General features: G+C 40.7%; 1 protein-coding gene and 1 long non-coding RNA gene across 4 annotated transcripts in view; one reads left to right on the top strand and one right to left on the bottom strand.

Moving 5' to 3' along the window:
• LOC148890169 (potassium voltage-gated channel subfamily B member 1-like) overlaps positions 1-19,694 on the bottom strand; it is a 39,266-nt gene that overhangs the window by 10,036 nt on the left and 9,536 nt on the right. The window lies entirely within an intron of this gene.
• Positions 268-19,694, top strand: part of LOC148890170 (uncharacterized) — a 34,336-nt gene continuing 14,909 nt past the window's right edge. Inside the window, exons 1-3 of one of the 3 annotated variants that reach the window (XR_016116664.1) lie at positions 268-355; positions 3,078-3,153; positions 5,487-5,604. This is a non-coding gene — a long non-coding RNA (uncharacterized LOC148890170). Of the gene's footprint in view, positions 356-387; positions 789-2,972; positions 3,154-5,486; positions 5,605-19,694 lie in introns of those variants that run through there. The other 2 variants (XR_016116663.1, XR_016116662.1) reach the window with 2 other exon arrangements.

Here is a 19,694-nt window from a genome sequence, read left to right on the forward strand (position 1 = left end):
CAACTATTTTTTAAATACTTTTTTTATACACTAATAATGACAATCGATAACATGATAAGCTGTGCACTGTGGTAAAACTGTAGTCTCTAAAAGAATGTAGGCTTCCCCAATAAACTGGATGTTTACGCGACGGACACCAAGTCTGACCAATCAGCACCCGGCTTTGCTGAAGAGTTGCCAATGAGTTCAGGCCCCGATTCGCCGAGATCGCTTACGATTGGCTGCCTAGAGTATGTGGGCGGGGAGGAAATTCCTCTTCACACTTGACGCTCTGGGGGGACGCGATGCATTACAAAAAGTAATGGCAGCTTCAGTAATGGTTTAATGAAGAACCAGGATATGTCGTCGTACTACAGTAGGTGTGATTTTATTTTACGGCTGTTACGGCTGTGTTTTATACTTCCCCGTTCAGTGTTTGACTTAAACATACATTCCATACAAAATGTAGCACTGAAGCAACTTACGAACAAATTCACCTGACGAACGACTGTTCTAAACGTATCTCGTTCGTAAGGTGGGGAGTGTCTGTTTTATTTTGCCAATCGCTCCAGAAACTTTCCTATCACTTTCAAACTTGAAGACACAATGTTCCTCAGCATGTCCCTAATTGGACAAGCACTCCAGTGACCCACACAGATGTGACCTCCTCTTCACCGGCACCATTTTCACCTTGGCCGAGGCACACCTTTTTGTCCCGTACACAACTATGGGGCTGTGTCATCCTCGTGTGCCTCAAGAGGTGACGAGAAAATGAAGGAGATGGATAGCTGAGCTGCCGGTTGTGCACGGTATGTGCACCATGTGTCCTCTTACAAATGTGAAGGTGGTGTTAAAACCATGCGGTGTCAGGGTGTCCGTGTGTATGATAATGGGAGGATGCTGGGGTCTAAAAATATTCAGTGAAAAGAATTTTGATCAATGATTCCCAAACATTGTGTGGGAAATTTCCATTTTTCATTAATTGGTCTCAAAGTGATTTATTACATAATAGGACCAGAGCGGTTCATTGGCCTGCCCATTTAAGACCTTTTCAAAAAAATCTCAGTTTGGAAGCGACAGGACTGTTGGAAACCAGCGGAGCGCGAGTGTTGAGTCACTATTAAAGGGCAACCAACATCACTTTTTTGTTTTTTTAACTGACATCAGAAAAACGTTTTATAGCATCAAAAATAACCAAAACACGCAGTATGATATTTTTATTCAAATGCAAAACACCAATAAAAATGACTTAAAGTGTCCAAAATCTGCAAAAAATTGAGCTGCGAATTGGGCATTTTCAGAAAGTCCCGCCTCCAGTTCGTGACGTCATGCCAAGACGTCTTGCATTGCTGGAGAATCAAACAATGGCTTCAGATTTGGAGAATATGCTTTCTTGTTACACATCCAGTTATGAGTATGATTCAAATAATTCTGAAGAGGAAAGCATACATGTTTGCAATCGATTAAAGAAGTCCTTCCGTGTCATTTTGAGGCATCTGGACTGCAATGTAGCGTCCCACAAAAGAGGCAAAAAATGGCAACCAGCTCCTGTGAGGAATAATTCAGCCCGTTTCCACAGGCTGATAAATTCCTTCCATGGAGCTTGGACTCCCTCTTCTGGCGGCTTTTGGGTGTAACACAAGGTTTTCAAACAAAACAGTACAGCAAAATACATTGACGTGATGGAAGGACATTACAATGCGTCTTTTTTTACGGTCAGGAGGCGGTCCTTTACTGACGTCACGTACGGACTCGTCACAACTCAAAAACAAGACTTCCTAAATGTTCAGCGCGCATCTTAAAACGTAAAATATAGCTATATGCGGTGGAATCTTGTTAAAATACGCCCAGTAGAAGTCATTTGAAGCCATTTTACAAATTATGGACACAACTTGTCCAGAGACGTCGGTTGTCCTTTAAATCTGTCCAAATGGCAGCATTTGGCTGGATTCTCCTTGGAAATCTTTCACGATTCATTTTTAATTGAGCTCGGTTTTGTTTATGAAGCCCCGAATGACAACAACAGGATGATCAACAAATCTCACATGAATAAGCGCACTGTCCCAGAAAAAAAGTCCCCAACGGGAAGACGCTTTGAGCGAATGATTAGTCAGGATGACCATCTGCCTCTGATTACTAATACGGTTCACTTTGCACGGTTTCCCTTCGATTTGATATACATGTGGGAGTATTATATATTATTATAAGGCAGGTCCTTATAATAATTTAAACATATCGATAATAATGGATTTTCCATGATAGTTCATTTCTTTTTCTTTTTTTTTCTTTTGTCTTTTAAATCAGTTTGTCTTAATTTGCTTTCAAAGTGGCTTGGTTAGATTTTTTTAAATGCTTCACTTCAGTTTTTATTCACAGTAGTATTTTTTGTTTTATTATCAGTGTTTTAATCTGTGGAGTATTTGTCAAGTTTGAAATAAAAAGGCCACAAAGTATTATTTCATAGAATAAAGCAAATTACAATTCTCAAACGAATATTCAACATTCCGTCTTTATTGTATTTATTTTGGTACAGCAAGACTGTACCAAAATAAATACATGTAAAAAAAGAATGTATGATATTAATTGATTAAAACATTTTTTTTCGCTATAATTATATTGCTAGTCCATTTTATAAAGTAATTTAAGTTAGTTTTCTATTTTTATTATTGAATATATTTTTACAAATGTCATTTATTTATTTATTTATCTATTTTATGTATTTAATTAATTAATTAACTTATTTATTTATGCAGTTATGTATTTATTTCTGTATTATTTATTTATTTATTGGTTCGACCATGATAACAACATTGTATGTATATGTGTTCAACCTTAGAGTTATCACATAATGTTCAGACGTTGATTTAAAGTTAGTCTGTTAAAATTAATACAATATGTCGATATATTCACCGGAACAATAATAATCATCATAACACACGTGGAGAAACTTTAGGATGCACAACTAATTCCGTCATTGCCGCTTTAATTTTCAGATTACAAAACCAACAGCTCAAAGATGATCAACAATAACGTTCACAACCGCAGTGAGAGATAATCATTTTCGACAATCACTGAATACAAGCCTGCTGTTTCTACAGCTCACCTCATCACATGCTCCCCAGCTGAAGTTTGATCGCAACAAGAAGTATCATGCGGCTGCGATATCTGTTGACGGTAAATTAACGTTCACACAATTTGTCACAATGCGACAGTCCCGCTTTTGGTGTTTATCATAAAGAGCAGATGTCACGTGCTTGATTAAATATCCACGGCGCAGTGGCAGCTACGCGAGCAGCGTAATGGAAGAAACGATCCTCACGCTGTCATAGCAAAGTGATGTTATCTTTGGCGCAATCGTGATGAATATGAATCAAGTCTCGGTTGAGAGATTAAAGGGCGAGGAAATCAAAACACGCGACTATATTTGAGCTAAATTTAAGTCTCCAATTAGTAAAAGATTTAGAGATTTTTGAAGGATTCAATTTGACTTTGAATTCAACTCCATGATAGGACACGTTTTTTCCTAGTTTCATTTGGATTGGATTGGATTAGCCTTTATTAGTCTCGCAGTGGAGAAGATGTACATTTCACAGCAGCAAGTGAGGAAAGGAAGAAGTAGAAAAACATAATACAGGACGCCATCTTGAAGTCAAAACAACAACCAAAAAATTTTGACGACCAACATTTTCTAATAATCAGAGGAAATAGCTTTCAAAACACATCCAGTCTTTTTTTTTTCGACTCACAAAGTCATCACATTCTCACAAAAGAAATATTTAAAAAAATATGTAATGCTAAATTGTTGTTTGTACTCATTACGATTGTGCAGTACTGTAGAACAAGTCAAATGAACTTAACTGTTTCCAGCATGCTAAGACCCGCCACACTCACTGTCGCCATGACAACCAAATCACCATGTTGTAGTTACAGTTCTGTCTCAATGAGTGTCTGGCAGCATCCATTCTGCATCTTTTCTTTCTCTCTCGCTAATGCTTCACATTAGCGTATGTGTCTTGTGTGTTAGATGCTCCTCTATTAAGCAATGATTAGAGACCAGCAGCCAGATGGTGATGAACTGCACTCCAATCAGAGCTTTCCAACGAGCGCTCGCAACATGCAAGCACAAAAATGGTGGCTCTAAAAGCTTTCCGCTGGGTCTGCTCCGCCGAGAGGGAGACGGCAACAAATTTAGTGGAGTTATCAACCACTCAGCCATACGAACTGAGTAAATTGTCAACTGTGTTTGTGTGTGCTTTATGACGAAACGCAGTCACAAATATAAATGCAAAATAGGTCAATAGAATGGAGTGAATTCATCTTCCACTTGTTGGTTAGCAGAATTAAATATCGACTGCCTAAAGGCCAATGACTGCGTTATGGTCCGGTGCTGGTCCCTGTGGGGCAGTTGCCCCTTTGCCCTTTATTGGATTGGATTGGATTGGATGTACCTTTATTCGTCTCGCAGTGGAGAAATTTACATTTCACAGCAGCAAAGTTATGAAAGGAAAGAAAGAAGTAGAAAACAATATACAGGCGCTGATGGAAAGGCAGCCACTCTCGCGGCGCCATCTTGAAGTAAAAAAAAAAAAAAAATACTGTATATACAGTAAAGTCTCGAAAATATCGATATAACCGGACTATCGATATATCCGATCCTGCGGCATGTAAATTCTCTCCTTGCGTTCATAGAAATATATCGTAATAAGCAGTATTATCGATACAACCGATATCGATATAACGAGACTTTACTGTATATATGTCGCGAATAACATGACAACACAAAGATACATTCATTCTATAGCACTTGCTGTACCCTCTTTGTGACATGAAGCAGTTCTAGATGAAAGAGGAGAGGATAAAAGCAGTGGATCAGGGACGTCATGGTCGTTTATATGATCATCGCTGATCAGAGGCTAAAGAAAATAGCCAAGAACACAACCATTTTCCTGCCTATGCAACCCAAATTGGTTCAGACAGCTATTTTATTGTTAGTTTCGATTAAAGTGACCATTTTTAATGATAATGATGTTTCCAATGGACATGGAATGCACCACGGAGGGGTGGAGCAAGACTTTCGTTAGCGTGAAAGACAGAACCTTGCACTTTTCCATGCGGGTCGGAAAGAAAACACGGAGTGAAATGAAAGTTAGCTTTTGAACATCCGCCTGTGCTCGATAATAGAGTGGAATCCGTTGGCAATGTCTTTTTTTTGTCAAAACCAACATTTTTTTATCTGATTTGCATTCTGAGAATTAGATGTGTAATATAAAAAAACAGTCAGCGATTGAAATGTTGAAGTTGTTGATTCTTTGTTAATGTAAGACAACCGTGTGTATAAAAGAAATGATAAAACAGTGTACCAGCATTTGCGCACCAGCGCGTTATCATCAAGCTAAGGTAATATGCTAACGGCGAGTAGCGCTGTGGCTTTCATGTGTGGGCTTGGTTCAACAAATCAATTATTTCCCTAAGCCACATGAGTAAATGCTTTGCCGATTTTTGTGCAGGCTGTTGTTTTTGGACTGAGAATCGTTCGAAGATCAAACTGGCTGTGAATTGGATGCTACGTGGGACGTCAACGAAGGACTTTTGAAATTTCAAGCCCACCTGTTTCCCTTGATGGCGGTAGGACAGTTCGAAGTATTCCCACATTTTCTTTTTTTCCAGTGTTTTTTGGTTGCAGCTAGTTATTTTTATTTACCTGAGATCTTAGTTTTTTTATGGGTCAGATATGATACCAAAAAAACTGATAAAATTTACTAACTAATTAGTTTTTTTTCCCTCTTCATCTTTTTGTATTCCTGCTCAGTGGAATATACTGTATTTACCGTTCTGTTGTACAGTTATTCCCTGTGTAAAAATACTCCCCCAATATACTGCTTAGATTTTGCCAGTGTGTTTTGTTTCTGTTGGAGGTCTGCTGTTTCTAATCTCACTGCAACCTTAGGTGAGTGCAACCTAAACGCGAATAAAACAAGATAGTAATTTGATACGTGTTGCGAGACACTGGTGAATTTGCCCCCTGATAATGTACTAGAAGGGTGACACAGAGTAGCTACACTAGTCTGGCTACACCTAGCTTGACTATTTCTCATCTTAGTGAATATAGTATCTCGCAGAAGTAAAAAAAAAAAAACTGCGGTGTTCTCAAACCTACTTCTAAATGATTCAGTAGGAATGGAAGGGCAGGCCGAGGAACCCGCCTGACCATCGAGGACATCATCTCTCATGTATGTGCGCATGTGTGCACGTGCATTGTGAGAGTACATTGCGTCTTCACCATCAATGTCATACCGCTGTATCGTTGCATGTTGGGCTCATTGAGTGGCCGGCCCCCGGAGGCCAATGTGCTCTGAGAAAGCCCGCGTGGTGATGTGAGGTCGCCGATACAAAATGCAGAGAGACACGACATAGCAATTAATGTATGCAGCTGAGGTACGCGGATACTCAGACATAAAAGAGTGACATAAAAGAGTGTGCTCCAGTATTTTCGCTCGAATAACTTCCAATGAAAAGCGCATGGAAGGGAAGAGCAGGTGAGAGGGATCATGACCTTTAAAGACGATGGTTCATTGTGAGCTGGCAGTAAAAGCAACTCAAAAGCAAAATGGTGGAAGCTGAACTGAAAAAAATTAGATGACGTCTCGAATTTCAGTGGATATTTTGATATGGACGATATCTGTACCGATTCATGGACAAGATGACAAGATGCGGAGAAAAAAATGTCAGAAAAGCCTACTAGAACATATGTGATCTATTTGTAGGGGGTGAACCACAGGCGGAATAAATAGCAGGCGTATGCTAGCTACTACTACTACTAGTGCAGCGTGTTCTACCGGAAACAAATTCCTTGTGTGTTCTACATACTTGGCAATAAAGATGATTCTGATTCTGATTCTGATGCTAGCTCCCATTTTACTTGAATATATCAGAATCAGAAAACCTTTATTCGTCCCACAATGAGGAAATTTGCATGTAAACATGAACGGTGAATTCTGAACACAGCCACATAGTGCTTATAAAGGTGAGCGCACATATGTTGGCAGTGGCATAAAGAACATAAACAAAGTGAGGTTCACGTGTTACATACAATCACGCATACAGAACACACACACCCTTCTCATGGGGAGGCTGCAGTGTAGCTCAGATGATTGTTACCATGGCAATGGGAGCTTGTTTAGCATTTGCCAAAGAAGTGCAGCCGCAAAGCATTCACAGAAACGGCACGCGGGTAACTACAGAAGGCCGTGACAAGCAAAGCACTCGCAGATGAGATACCGTGGTAACACACACACACACACACACACACACACACACACACACACACACACACACACACACACACACACACACACACACACACACACACACACACACACACACACACGAACACTTGTCAGTGCATTTTCCTCTGGCTTCAGGCAGCCAATTTAGCATTTGCACTTGACAGTTTGTAAATGTCACGAACAGTCTCGTCTGTCAAATAGCCTCCTATTCTCTGTTTGAGGACCACTTTGACCACTTTTACAGTAGAATAACCTTTTTTTTTTGACAAATCGGAGCGTAGTAGCAGGAGGGGATTCAAAAGATTGCAGGTTAGGCGGGAAAAAACATAAATGGTTTTAACCCAATAATCACTGCCATTCACGAATTTATTTGGGAATTGAAAATATGACATGTTTTGTCATGCTTGGGTGCCGATAAAGCGCTGGCTGTGGCCTTGTGCAATGTTTGTTCCTTTCCACAAGGGGCAGCATTTCCTTTTTTTCTCCATATTAGCGCTTTGTTCCAGTTTCAGCTGTTGTTAAAGTGCTATATAAATCAATGTATGTATTGTATTTTGTACAGCCACCCTCATTTCAAGCTCATATAACTCCAGACTGGTTTCATTTGGGAATTAATTCATTTTTTTTCTGGTGGAATGAGAGAGTCTAAGGTTTCTTACGCTGCATTGAATGTTTATGCAATCCTAAAACTCAACATTCTGTGGGTTCTGGAATTCGAGTGACAATGACAAAAACCCTGCCACTTGAGTGGACAGATTTTTGCACATATCTGGCAGTGAATGAGTTAAGTAACTTAGTCCAGTTTTAACTAAAATATTGCACGTCAATTTTTTGGGGAATATGGACTGCTTCTGATAGCTCACACATACACGCACGACGCACGCACACACACACTGTCTTTTATTGTAGGATGCAAGCTTACAAGCAGACGCTGATGGAAATGACCCTGATGAATATGGATTTGATTTCATTAATAATGAAACGGTGTATACAGCAGCAGTTTCACCGTTGTTAAATGCTGATTTCCACAACACTACATTACAACTGAAACTTAAAGAGCTTTTTTTTTTTAAATAAATGCTTCGTCAGCATTAGGTGTGACAGGTTGGGTAGTTGAAAGATGAATAAAAAATTTATTGGCAGATGAACAGAGTGCGCCCACTCTGCAGTCTTTTCCAGCTAAAGTGCTGAGCTCCAGTGTGGAATGACCAAACATGCCAGTTGTATAAAGTGGGAATGACACTGGCAATAATTTGCAGGTGGAACAAAACCCTAAATTGTCTCAGAGGGAAAGAGTTGAACAGTCGGACATCATCATCCGCGTCCGGAAAAAGAAGCAGCGACAAGGCCGTTTGTTCTTGGAAGAATTTAATATAGTGTAATCCCATTGCGGCAGGGCTAAATATACTGTTGTCTAATAATAATAATAATGAGTCATTTTGCCAAGCACCACATGCAAGTAAAGAGGCCGCCATGGGGAGAACCATAAAAACAATGAAACACGTGCCAGGCTGGAGCCTGATGCTGTGCACACTGCTTCTATCCATTCAGGATGCTGTAAACTGGCTGACAGTCAAGCACGTCTGAAGCCGATCGCTGCCATACATGGACACACTGACGCCACATTTGAACACAAGCCACCAGAACCCTGCTCCAGACCGCAAAGTTCTCTGGCCATACATTAAAGAAAAAAAAACAACAACCATAAAAAATATCTTTGTATAGCCCCCCCCCCCCCCAAAAAAAAAATATGTCTGTCTGTCTCTTTGTCTCTGTCTCCGTCCGTCCGTCCTAAAAGGTTAATAGATAGATAGCTAAGTGGATAGCTATCTATCTATTAGCTAGCTAGCTATCCATTTAGCTCTCTCTCTCTCTCTCTATATCTATCTATCTATCTATCTATCTATCTATCTATCTATCTATCTATCTATCTATCTATCTATCTATCTATCTATCTATCTATCTATCTATCTATCTATCTATCTATCTATCTATCTATCTATCTATCTATCTATCTATCTATCTATCTATCTATCTATCTACCTACCTACCTACCTACCTACCTACCTACCTACCTACCTACCTACCTACCTACCTACCTATCTATCTATCTATCTATCTATCTATCTATCTATCTATCTATCTATCTATCTATCTATCTATCTATCTATCTATCTATCCGAATTATGGATAGAAATTAATTCGCGTGTATTCTTGTTTGTCGGTAATTGAGCGTTTAAGATCCTAAACAGCTTCAGAACGAACTTCTCATGTTGGCTCGACGACACCTCAAAGTTGATCTATTGATCCACCGAGCGGCCCCTGCGCTCATTTTTTTTTCTGAAAGGAAGCAGTGTGAGAGCTTTGTTTTCAATTTGGAGCTGTTTATTTTATTGGTACGAATCCTTCTTTCCCCACAAGCGAGTACATCTGCTGTCCGTCCGCCCTGGGTGAATAATTGAAGATCAGCAAAGAAAGAGAGAGAGAGAGAAGTGTTCTTTGCCCACATTGAGCCTCAGCGGCATGATATGTGCATGCACCCTGCTGTTCTGCTGCTACAACCCCACACATGGACATCGGAGCTGGCACACTAATCAAAGGAGATTTCTGCTCCAATAATCCCACCGCTTGTGTGACCTCCCGAATTGTAACACTCCATTATTTCCAAGTAGTAAACACATATGTTGTATTCCAACACTCTCACATTTGGTTAAGTAACAAATGATATGCCAGTAGTCTTTTTCCGCGCATTACATCAGCATTTTGGCCTGTTGGCAAACATTGACAAGTTTATATCTATGTTCAACTCTGTCAACAAAAGATGAACTAACATTGGCCATTAGGAATATGTGTGCCATTTATTCAGGGGTGAGCCATGATGCTGGAATTTCCATAAACACTTTTCAATTTAAATCCAGGTGTGTGAAATCATGAATACTGTAGGAGGAATACATCAAGACAATCCCAACTGACTTATAGAGGCAATATTTCCAAGAGATAGCGCCCACGGATTTCTGTGCAAGACTAAATGTGATCCATGCTGAATCTTGATTGAAAGACAGTAATGAGCAAATGTCCCAGCTGTCAAAGCCCGGTCTTGCTTCAAACCAACTGAGATGATCAAAAAGGCTTACATTCTGTTGGACAAATGCTCTGACAAATTGACATGCTATGCACTTCATAGTTAACCCCCTATCCCCTACCCCCTACACTCATGAGATATTTTCCAAACTATCCCACCTGACGCAGCGTCAGAGACACATGTGCGGACATGAGAGTCAAATTTCCCACAGACTTAAAACTAACCTCCTCCATATGCATCATTGAGCTCACTTTACAAGCCATCTAGTCTCAAGTTGCCCCCCCCCTACTGAAAGACGGGGTTGACTGAGATAGCTCAAGAAGCTGACATCACGTCACGAACCGACTTTTCAGCAGGTTTAAATGCCTCTCCATTAATATTCTCCTCGACTGAAGACCGCTTAGATGAAAACCAACATACCTATTATCTCAGTGGCCTGTATCTCAAAGCAGACAGAGGAAAGGTGATGTGCTAACGTCTGGTGGGCGATGGCAAAGCAAAAAGGAGAGCAGTGGGAGGCCTTTGACAACAGAAAGAGGGGGGGGGGGGGGCGAATGCTCCTGTCTGGAGATTAGTGTGCACCTGATTAAAATTGTCTCAATCTCACTCCCTCTGTGCTGTCAGAACTGTTAGTGCCACATTTATGTCGGTTGATTAGGTACACCTGAACAATCCATAGAGATTCAATACGTGTGTTGTATCCTCAAAATTCAGTGAAATCTAGACCTCTGCTAAGTGGAGTACTATGTTCTCTTTTAGGTGAGAATATGGTCCAATTCTTTTCATCTGTATAGAGTATCTTATCTATTCTCATTTTGAGCAAAGTAGTCTACTTAATTCGTAGCTGCAGCTGATCTTTAACATTTCTGCGGAATCTTTGGTGGTAACATTTGTGCTTCTGAGAAACTTCCATTTGCTGCGGTTCATCAAGAGAAGCGTAAATGGCCGTTAGATGAAAGCAGCACTTGAGAAATAACTGAAGCAGTCCTGGGAAGAACTTTTTAGCTATACTGGACACTACTCTCACCGCAGGCCTAAAATGCTGCCACAACACGATGTACCTTTGCTTAGTGCAGTCCTAAAGTTGTGTTATTAAAACATATCCTTTATAAAAACTATTTCATGAAGATTCAGAAGTATTTTTTTAATAAATAATAAAAATGGTTGAATCTAAAACAGTGGGATTTTTTGGCTATTTCAGTTAGCGCTTTGGCTACTTCTGTTCGCATTTTGGCTACTTCAGTTAGCGCTACAAGCAGCTCCAAATGTTGCCACTCACTAATTGAAAGAAAAAAGATTATCAGAGAGAAAAGATTCATTAAATTCCATCAAGATTAATTTTTCCATTTAGCAATGGCAGAGGAGAACAAGGGCGTGCATTTGTGTGTTTGAAAGAAAACCAGAAGCAGGGTTGGAAAAGGCCGGTGTTTGTGCGTGTATACGGGTGAGAAATTGTATTTATTTTTGTAGGTCCAAAGGGGAAGACGTGTTAAGGTAGGGAGTCTGTTTGGGCTGCACTTTGTGCCAAAATAAGCTGCCTCGGTGGGATGAGCAACATCCTCATCAGTAAAACCAGCTATCTTCATGTCTCATTCAAACAACTTGGCTTCACGGTGAGATTTGAACAGTTTTCCTCTAAAACGCCTCAATAATTCACGCAATGACAAGTGTTCAGTGGATTGCCAAAGCCAAAGAACAATGCCACAGCGTGGTGGACTCCTCCGTTGTAGCTTAGCGGCGGCTAGTGCTTGAAGCTAAGTGCAAAAGAGACTGAGCAGCCCCAAACTTTTTCTTTCTTTCTTTCTTTCTTTCTTTCTTTCTTTCTTTCTTTCTTTCTTTCTTTCTTTCTTTCTTTCTTTCTTTCTTTCTTTCTTTCTTTCTTTCTTTCTTTCTTTCTTTCTTTACGTCCGTCGTTCTTCTGACTCAGTTCAACATGGCATATTGGTGTCCTTGCTACTGCCTGATTTGAATAACTAATCATTTGTCTGTCAAATGCATCCCTTTAGTAACAGTTGCTTTACCCCAAACTACAACCATCCTATTGCCATGGCTTTAATGGTATGTTGTGACATCTTAAAAAGTTATTGATAGAGCACCAAAATATGTGACGTGGTGAAATTCGTCTCAAATAGGTAAAAAGAGGTTTAGCTAGCATCCAAATTTTTGTAACGCATTCGACTGGGGATTCACTGCACACAAATGTGCACGCCTCTTGGTTTGTGTTTGTCACCATTGATTGACTCACATTGCCCAAGTTATTCGCTTCTTTGGGAATTACAAGACGTGGGCGGACAGGTTGATGCAGAAATCAAACTGAACTCCCCAGTGGTGCTTGCTGTTTATAACTCTCCTCTTTTAGCCAAGGAAACAACTGCCTCCTTTTTATCCTTGATGTGCCTGGGTCGATGACTAGAGGTGAGGAGACAAGAAGAAAAGCTCACACCTCCCTCACATTCAAACAGCAAGCGCACGCCATGTCGACCGTAGCGTTTGTAATGCCACCATTGCTCAAGTGACGCAAGGGGCTATATTGGCAACTAGTGTAACATAACGCTTGGTCTGATTGAGGCCGTCTAGCGTGTCTGATGTCTGGCAGCGGAGGCGTTGTGGCGTTGAATGAATGCACTTGTCAGGTGTTCGTCCGTAGACCTTCAGGTATTAGGTTCTGGATCAAGTTCGGAAGGTATAATTACTGCTTGTCAGTCTGATGGCTAGCGCATTCATGTGAATGGGGACACTTAATCCAAGAGCAGTTTGTTAAAGCAACGATGTGGAGCAATGTGTCCCGTGACTGTAAAGTCTCCTTGAGAGTTTTGAAAGGCGCTTAGAAATTAAATGTATTATTATTATTATTATAACACAATCAAATCATTCAATCTGATATTGCCACAATGGTTGCGTTCAGGAGTGTTTAACATGCTGGGTGTTGACACTATCACTGGTCGTGATGTTCATAGTTTCAGCAGTGTTTCCGTAAACCTTATAGAGCCAGGTTCACAGATTTGAATAAAAAAAAATCTCAGAGCAAACCATCAAAGAGTAAGAGTAGTACTATATACTGTATGGACAGTATGATTTTATCTCTGTTAATCGTATCAAAATCTGGTTTTATGTTGAACACAAAGCTATTGTTCTGTTGTTATGGCAACATGTGGAAACAACCAGGTTAATTCATGATCAAAATGTGATTAATCTGCCAGCCCTCCGTGTTTCTGTGTGGTTCTTTGCTTGAACATGTTAGCATTAAACTAGGAGACTTTCAATGGATTTTAGAAATTATATGGTTTGGATGAATGTTTTGTGTTTCAGTTTTACAGTAAATGTATTGGCGTTTAGTCACAGTCAGTATGTTCATCCTCAAATCTTACTATTATATATCTACTTTCTTTCATTTTTACACAACAGGAATAATATAATAGTGTCAGAGATATGACAGTCAGACACTGTGGACAGGGACTTGGAACCAGAAAGATTGTCCCTACTGCCGGCAGGAAACACAGTCATCTATGACATACGTCTGAATTCTGCGCCCCTCTGCCAAGCTATTTATTGAGAATACATGCAAATTAAAGTGATACATTAGTAAAACATAGTTTTCCTGATTAGAATACCACACCTATGGATGTTCTGAGCACCAACAGATGTAAGCAATAAAACATTGTTTCCCAAGAACTGATAAGTTTGTAACCTGGCTAATGACCTCTTCCTGTGCAAAGGAGTTTGATGTCCTAAATTACCCCTGTGATAAGGACTTCCCCAAGTCGTAAATGACTCCTGTGAAGCTGACCGTTTAAATTGCTGTGTTTGTTGACCTGATTGACCCCAGGTTGCCCGTGCTACACTTGTGTATTGAGTCGCAAGTGTTGACTAAGCATACAACAGCATTAAATTTTTAAATATGATAACTTCTTATTCTCTAATCTCTATCACATAGATACATCGTCATCAGCATCATTTTTGGAGCATAATGGATACATTTCGGTTTGGCTGAGCACGCTAAAAGTTTTCAAATGTAAAATAAGTGCTCTGAGTCACTAAAATTGGGAAACACAGACAGAGAGAAGAAGCAAAGATTTGAGTGAGTGAGTAGACTGTGTCTGTCATCCATCAAGACATTTCAAGTGATGCATATCGTGCCGAGAGAGGAGCTTGCCACGACGAAGGGCAAGTCGAGGCAGCGCCGGTGTCTTCTGTCAGGTATAAAAAAAAAAAAAAAAAAAAACATAGCTACTCTTTGACTTTCCCAGTGACAGAATCCATATGTGACGTTATGCCTTGGCTGTGTAAATATGTTCAAGCTTTTGTTCAGCTTTCACTGACTGATTACAAGCACCTGAAAGCTTGTTGAACATTCTCAGTTTTGGGATGAAGTCCAAAGAATGTCACACAGTCACTCAGTGAAAGATTTGGAATGTGAAAATGGACTTTTCAACCTCAGACTGCCGAGTGATGCTAACATTCCTTATCGTGCAATGGCTTTTGTGGACCGGGTGGAAACTTCCGCTTTCCACTGACCACTTGTCATCCCACATCTCCCTGAGTGATGCTCTATCCCTGACGGGCCGGTGTAAATAATGAATGAAGTTGCACAGTGCAGCGCAGCAGCCGTGGCTTTCGTCCCCTCGTCTTGTTTGACACCTTTACCTTTTTAAATGCCAGCCGGCTAAACTCACAGCTGCACCAACATGTGTGCCAGAGAGGCAAAGTCAGATAAGACATTCCACTCAACGTAAAGCACAGCTTTTGTTGTCTGTTAAAAAGAGATATTAAATCGTTGGGAAAGGTATGCTTTTCTGGCTTCGTGTGTGTGTGTGTGTGTGTGTGTGGGGGTGGTGAGGGGTGTGGGGGGGGGGGGCTGCCCCAGCTGGCTAATATGATAAGCTATTGTATTGTTTGTACATCACCAAATGCAGTTTAAGACGATTAACAGTTACCAACTTGCCGAAAGTACAATAATGCTCCAAAGACAGATTCTTTAAAAGTCATTTAGAGGGCAAGGCTATTTGCTGGGATGTAATGACTTAGGGGTGAAAGGTCACAGCCATTTGTAGCAACCAACTAACAACAATTACACTGTAATGTACGGATGGACTATCAAGACAGATGCAAACAAAGTAATCAACGTAACTGTGTCATCCAGAGTAGCACTTGATGGTGTGTGTGAGTGTGTTCATTGATGTGCAGCATCTCTTCCTGAATTGACTTTGCGTTTGTGTTCCTTCACGCTGATCAAACGCCATCAAAGGCATGCGTGCAATCAATAATGCTAATGTCTCTGGTTAGTGCACAGCTCCATTAGCCAATACGCACTGCTGATTGCTTTCAGTTGCAGGCACACAATTATGATGAGAAGAAAAGCAGGGCGCAAAAAAGGTTGCTGTTAAATGCCGCAATGTGGAAAGACTGAGTTAAAAATGTTCGACTGGTGCTTGAAAAATGTATTACAGCATCACGTATTTTGGACTTACCTTGCAACTTCCCTGAAATTTAAAGCGTTTGCACTGTGAAACCGCCACGCTAAACAGTCGGCCATTATTTTTATGAATGATGATGATGATGCTCATTATCCATCCATTTTCCGTACCGCTTATTCCTCATTCGGGTCGTGGGGGGTGCTGCAACCTCTCCCAGCTGTCGGGCACGAGGCGGGGGACACCCTGAATTGGATGCTAGCCAATCACAGGGCACACAAAGACAAACAACAGTCACTCTCACACTCACACCTAGGGACAATTTGGAGCATAATCTGCCTGCCATGCATGTATTTGGAATGTGGGAGGAAACCGGAGGACCCGGAGAAAACCCACGCGGACCCAGAAAGAACATGGTGATGATGATTATTATTATTCGTAGTAGTAGTGGGGGTGGTTGTAGTGGTAGTGGTCCTAGTGGTAGTAGTAGTAGTAGTATCAGTATTAGTATTGGTATTACTATTAGTAGTAAGTAGTAGTAGTGGTAGTTGTAGTAGTAGTGGTGGTAGTGGTAGTAGTATTAGTAGCAGTCATGGTTGTAGTGGTAATAGTGATAGTAGTGGTAGTAGTGGTGTCAGTGATAGTGTTAGTGTTTGTAGTAGTAGTAGGAGTGGTAGTAGTAGTAGTAGTAGTGGTAGTGGTGGTAGTAGTAGAATTAGGTAGTAGTACGTAGTAGTCGCAGTAGTATTTATTTATTTTTGTTCTTTTGACTTCAAGATTGCGTCACGAGTGTGACTGCCTTTACAGTAGCTCCTGTATTTTGTTTTTCTACTTCTTCTTTTCCGTCCTTCTTCCTTTCATAACTTTGCTACTGTGAAATGTAAATTTCTCCACTGCGAGACTAATAAATCTAATTCAATTAGTAGGAGTGGTAGTGGTGGTAGGAGTGGTAGTAATAGTTGTAGTAGTAGTTTTAGTCATAGGATCAGCTTTGCCCACCAAGGTCATTTTATGAAATGCTCATCTCTACCTTGGAGGGGTGAAATTTCGAGTTTCCTTCAGTTATGAGACAAGGAGAAGGAAGGACAAAAAAAGTGAGAAAGAACAAGCCTCACGTCTTACTTTTCACAATTGTGTCAAGCCGCTGGGCGAAACGCATGTCCCAGGCACCAGTCGGGCAAGTTGCGAGTCAGTGGTGCGCCATTGATTGATGCTATTTCAAGGCAAGTGATGGTGTCGCCCGGCAACACGCACCTTGTTGCCTTGTCCCATGCTTTCTTATTAACAGTGGAAACTAGCGAGAGGAAGCGCTTTGTTCTACGACACACGGCCACATAGGCCGTACAGTTACACTGCGATCTCTGTCACACGGTGCTACATGCGATGGTGCTCATGTTGGAAGTCACACATGCGAGAGGCACGCTAATGGTCATACCACTTGATGCCTTCACTATCGATTCCCCCCTTTCCCCTTATTCTCGCCAAAAAGGGTTCACGCACCCAAAGGGCCTCACGGACCGAATGGGCAGCAGCAAACAGCACGCAGTGGCTTTATCAAACACATCTCAGACTACACAATGTACAAAGTGCTCAAAGTGCAGTCAATCGGGCATATATGATGTGCGGTGAGAAGTGCAGGAAACTGCCTGCAGTCATGGCTGACTCGCTGATGGGAGAAGCTTCTTCGGCAATTAGCAGAACAAGCCTGCCCAACGTGAAGAATGTCAGGTTTTTTTAGAGCTGGCTTTCCTGTTCCGGTACAATGATTGTGAGGTGAAGGGGGAAGCGCTGCCATGAATTGTCATAATTTCTGGGATTAATTGATTGGTTGAACTTTCTTTATCATTAGCTGTCAGTTTTTCCTTTCTCTACACTACCTTTTATGATACCGTAGTTGGTTTAAAGTGCTCTCTAAAAAGTTGGGTTTAGTCTGTGGCTGGATGATAGAGAATAGACAGAATAGATGTTATTTAAAAGTTTTCAAGATTACTTGGCACATTGCTGCTTCCAATCAAACAATACGTGCTCAGTCCCAAGCATTTCGTATACGTCTCACCGCTCACAACTAAAATCATAATAACAGACACTTAGCATGTACAATACCGCATCAACAAGACCTTATCTTTTATTAATGTAGTGATTACCTGCAACTTTTCCTGAGGCCCATATTGTTTGTTGAATTATTTAGCGGGCGGGTCCACGGTGGATCAGCAAACTCAAGTGGGCGTAAAACGATTCAATAACACCTCAACACTTCAAAGCTGCAAGTCATGCGATCATGCACGTTGCCCTTTCATGCTGCTTTGGTGTGAGAATGGCCCTTCTAAGCAAGAACGTGCGTTCCTGTCACTTTATATATATTGTACTGTATCGGTTTGAGGAGGGACGTGGGATTACGTACATTCTGCTTCGCACAGTCCTTCCCTTACTGGCATTGAGCGAGGTTTTATTAATGGGCAATTAAAATTTTATCAGAGCTGAAAAATAAATGCGGCAGAATCAGTGCTTGGGAACAAGCCACTTCAACATTGCAATACTTCAATTAAACAATATCACCTTTCTGGACCATTGGGTAACCTCAATTTAACACTTCTTAAAAATCCTTACTTGGAAATAAAATAGGCGATGGCCCCACTCGGCTCATTGGGCATGTCACGAGCGACATGAACTACATGATTCACAATGCAAACATTTTTATGAAACGAGACAAAGAATGTTTGGTCATGCTACCTGGCTTTTTATTTGAAATCTTTGTGAATGGCAGTAGAGCAAATATATATATACTTGGGTAGTGCCACTGGAATTAAGCTAGTTTTGAAAAGACACCTGAACAAAGGAATAAGGGAGACCCAAATGTGAGGAACAACACAGTGATACAAAAGTCTGTGAAAGCACTTTCACTGGAGCACATTGTTTATGAATTAATATTTGGAATTTATATACACATATACAAAGTGTACGCATCAGTGAATTTGTACCTAAACTTTCAATCTCTAGTCCTTCACACTAATTGGATTGGATTGATTGGATTGGATATGCCTTTATTAGTCTCACAGTGGAGAAATTTACATTTCACAGCAGCAAAGTGATGAAAGTAATATGTGAAATGATAAGTGGCAGTTGCTGTCAAACTGTTGTGTGTCTTTTTTCACACAAAAAAACTCCAAACAGGCTTCACGGTTAGCACTGCAGTTGAGAAAGCAAGCTAACTTGTGTCACTAAACTGACTATTCTTATGTTTGTCTCTCTTAATTTATGCTAAATTGTGACCCTTTACCATATAAGTAGTCACAAAGTGTACCTCAAGTACTGTATTAGGGTCCTCTCCTGTCCACTTCCCCTTTCAAAGGACGTTTGTTTTGTCACTCATTTTTGCTAGCTCTTGGGTTTCCTTTGCGCGGTAACCTATCACGTAACCAGGACGCGCTGACTCGACCTGCGTCAAGTTTAACAAGGTGAAGACAGATAGCAGATAGCAGACAAAATCCGGTCGTTTTTCAAAATAAACTATTTCATTTTTCCGAAATGAACAAACACACACAACGAATGAACACATACAGAAACACACACACATACGTGGAGTACTGCAGTTTTCGTTGGTACGTAAAAAACACCTGTGCTCATAATTACAAGTCTGCTCTGTAACTAATTTTGAAAACATCTCCGGAGAGATCTGACGGGCAGGAAGTGTCACTGACGTAACTTGATTTATTTCAGAAATCTTAATTAGGCGCTATTCAAGGTCAGGAATGGAGCAGGTTATCTGGCTAGATGAGCTGGATAAATTATGCAGGAAGCTCTGTCCGCTGAGGTGTTTGAAGCTCATTTCGTCTAGTTTGGAACGGGGAGTCTTGTTTCGGGATTGCTGAGGAGTCCTGCTTGCAAAAATGATACACCTTCCAACTACCAATCCAAGAATGACTGTTTAAAAAAAAG

The sequence above is a fragment of the Hippocampus bargibanti genome, linkage group LG12 (assembly GCF_051943395.1).
Source record: "Hippocampus bargibanti isolate YZ-2025 linkage group LG12, ASM5194339v1, whole genome shotgun sequence".
NCBI classification, from domain to species: Eukaryota; Metazoa; Chordata; class Actinopteri; order Syngnathiformes; family Syngnathidae; genus Hippocampus; species Hippocampus bargibanti.